Source organism: Rhipicephalus microplus, chromosome 7 (genome assembly GCF_043290135.1).
Source record: "Rhipicephalus microplus isolate Deutch F79 chromosome 7, USDA_Rmic, whole genome shotgun sequence".
NCBI lineage: Eukaryota > Metazoa > Arthropoda > Arachnida > Ixodida > Ixodidae > Rhipicephalus > Rhipicephalus microplus.
This window is the reverse complement of record NC_134706.1, coordinates 140569023-140572394: the sequence shown is the minus strand read 5'-3', so window position 1 is coordinate 140572394 and position 3372 is coordinate 140569023. Positions and strand designations below refer to the sequence as shown.

Sequence of the window (3372 nt, the reverse complement as noted above, 5' to 3'; positions counted from 1 at the left end):
CCTGGAAACTTCTGAAGATCTTTGTACGTGGTCTTGACGTATATCTTTGCAAGTCAGAGTTTTATGGGTCAGAGATGTATCACTGGTTTTGTATTGTGCATCGATTAGGTAATCATTCAAAGGGGTTTGTTGGTACACTTATGACGTGCACATATCTTTTTCGTAATTTGACAGTGAAGCATCCACTTACTAACATTTTCAGACCGCGCTGATGCCATGCCGTCCGGCGGTCCAAGCTACGGCAGCTACTGCTGTGTATCGTGGTGCTTCAACAATGTCAGAACCCACAAGAAGCCTGGGACGAGTTTCTTTCTCATACCGCGGGACGGCAGGTGTGTTAAAGCTTTTGTATGGTTTGCATGTCTTTAGGCTAACTGTTCGTACTTGCTCAGTGAGGGTAACAATAAAAAATCACTATTCAAGCACTTCCCCTTTCAGCTGATAGTTCATTGCCAATGCAGGATGAAAGCATGGATGCAGTATGCTGGACGCGATGATCTCCTTAGTAAGCCGGCCAGCCTATTGTACGCAACGTACAGGGTTTGTAGCGACCATTTTACTGCTCAAAGTTTCATGGACCCTGGGCACACAAGGCTTACAAGAATGGCTGTTCCCAGTGTGCAACCAGCTGCACCATGTAAGTGATTGACTGAAACTCAAATATGTGCAATAGCAGCCACTTGTATTGAATCAGTGGCGACAGTTAACCGTGAAGATCTTTGTAGCCGATGGAGAAGCCTCACTATAGAAGTAACACTTGGAAAGTCTTAAATTTTGTGAATTGTGGGCTATTACCTTCCTAACAGCAGCTTTACATTTCTGTCGTTTTTTGATGCTCTTGACCTGCGCAACTTGTTTTAAAAGACTTTAAAGGGCTATTTCACGTTATCTTCAAGCCTGAGTGCACATGTACGTATACCTTTCATCAGTGAAAGCTGCCACTGTTGATAATTCCAAAAATCACAAATTACTTGTTTCCTAGTTGGTGCCTTCTCTTTTCTTCCACGTTCGACCAATTTATGTGTTTGAAAGAGCTGTTTAAGTTTCCCCATGCTACAAGCTTCGTAACTTGTACCAACTGCACATATATGCAGGTTCTCTGAGCGTCCCTTCAAGTAGTGACTGTGACATGGCTGCAGAAGCTGCACTGCAAGGTGTGGATGAGCTTCAGTTTGTGTTATTTTAAGCCTCTTACTGATACATTGTCGTAATTTTATTTCTTCAGGACCTGCGGTAGAGGCTTCAAAAAGCGGCTCCCACACATTGAGGTGCCCCGATGAACAGGGTGCGTTCAGTGTCGCGATTTCTTTTTTTTACCGAAATTGACTGTTGACCAAACCTCTGCAGGTGGCAGCTCCCTTGTAGCTGGTGAAAGAATTTCCGCTGACTTTGTCTTGCCTGAGAAAACCTTAACCAGTGATTCAGCTGTCACAAAAGGAACTTGTGTGACCGGCAAGTTGTATGATCACTTCAACACCAGAGTGGATTGATATAGAGACTTCCGCAGGCCGCTCGCAAGATTGTTCCGACAGCACTGTCCGAGGCACTGAACAAGCTTCACAAAACCCTCCAGAAGACGTCTCCGCCAACAGCTCCACGCCTGAGTGCCCTAGAGAAAATGGTGACTATGCTTTTATTGCAGCTGTTTTTAATGTGCTATTTTATGTTTAGGACATTCTGAGGAAACTATCCTCAAAAGGACACTACGTGTGCACTTACAAAATGTAAGGGTGGGCTCTCAGTGATTTTTATTTTTTTTTTGTGCATTGTCAACATTGTGAATGGATTGTTTTTAGGTAGTGGAATCAAAAACTTTGCACCACAGAAAGTTGTGCACCTTGGGTCTGAAAGAGCGAGGAAAGTGCTCGTATGGGATTAGTTGTTCTTCGCTTTTACATCCATTTTTTTGTTTATTGCAGTGCGTTCCTGTGTGTCAGCGACAATGTCTCCATCAATGAAGTACAAGCAAACCATTAGACACCTGCAAGACAAAGTAGCAGCACAGCGGACCCACCAGTATTTCGCAATGCTCAAAGCATACCACGTCCCCAGCAAACTTTTTGGGAATCTCACTGTGCCATCAGAAGCAGCTTTTGCATACGTACAACAACTTGAATCTCACTTTCTTGCCATGATTGAGGCCACTGCACATCACCTGAAAGTGTGCGATGTTTTGTATCACCATCTGTCAAGTGTTGGCGATTTTCATTTCTGCTCTGCTGGGTGTCGCGCGAAGTTTCTGAAAATGTTTTGCCGGGTTCGTTTATGTTGGCATGTGCGTTTTGTGAACCTAAACTTAGATAGGGTTAGGTTCCAGTCTTCAATCTCAGGCATACAGCTTGACAAGTTCAAAGGTTAGCAATTAGCGGCGGGTTTACACTAAAGTATTCGAGTTGAGTCGAATCCTGCAATAGCTTTGTTATGTTATTACTTCGTTACAGCAGACTTCATTATGGTCTTATATGCTTATATTCAGCTCAACTGGACTAGCCACTCCTTCGTTGCATACATTGTTTAGGTTACCCGCTATGAGGAGTAGGGACACTGTGTATTCGCTCGAAGTGATTTGCATAACCTTAAAAAGAATGTTGGGTATCCTGTCTGTATTTTTGTAGCAAATGCGGGCGATTTGTACACTTTACTGTGGCTCGCTTGGTCACTGTGTATGCTTTATCTCTCCAGCTCAAGTAATATATCGATAACAAAACCGCTTGTTGAAATGTCTTCGAGCGGGTAAGGAACACAGTATGAAGTGGACACGGTTCACGTTATCACGCTTTTCGTATTTTAGCTTCTCATCAACCTCCTCATCTCGCCCATCAAAATTTTGAAAAGAATGCTCAAACTTGTAGCGTTTGATAGGGCTGCGGACGCTGCCATTTTATTTTTATATAGCTTGTGAGTGATAACGTACGATGTAGAGCCTTTGTGAAAAATAATGAGCCAAAGTGGTTTCCTTCTGCTATTTATTAGCCCTGTAATACCGCTCTCGTAGCACCAATTAAGGTCCACCATTCTGGATAAGTGATGACTACAATCTATTTTAGCTCGCAAGCGTCACAGCAACACCCAGACGCAAATCACTTGAGATCTTAAGTTTTTGATGAAGGCGACGCATAACAAAAGCCACAAAACCTGCCAGTGTTGTAGCATAAAGTTTGTCTTTCACGTAGTGAGCAAGCTGCAAAGCCCTACCTTTCTGAGGACAAGCAGGCATCAAGTCTGCTTTTTTTTTCATTTTGGACTAGCTGTTCTTAAGCACAGCCAGCACACTGCACCTTTGCCTTTCTGCTATATTGTGTCGTGTGGTTTCTGTGTGCTCTTTTTTTATATGCATTATTTCGGTTAGCCCCAGGCGTGATTCGCGACTTC

General features: G+C 43.4%; 1 long non-coding RNA gene across 3 annotated transcripts; it reads left to right on the top strand.

The window, feature by feature from the left end:
- Window positions 1-382: 382 nt before the first annotated feature.
- On the top strand, window positions 383-2809 carry LOC142767656 (uncharacterized). Of its 3 annotated transcripts, none has more exons than XR_012885079.1 (4): window positions 383-637; window positions 1226-1452; window positions 1508-1621; window positions 1920-2809. It is a non-coding gene; the product is annotated as an uncharacterized LOC142767656 (long non-coding RNA). The 3 variants fall into 3 exon arrangements; XR_012885078.1 differs by lacking the exon at window positions 1920-2809 and having other exon boundaries at window positions 1226-1285; window positions 1348-1452; window positions 1508-1774; XR_012885077.1 differs by lacking the exon at window positions 1920-2809 and having other exon boundaries at window positions 1508-1774.
- Window positions 2810-3372: the final 563 nt, after the last annotated feature.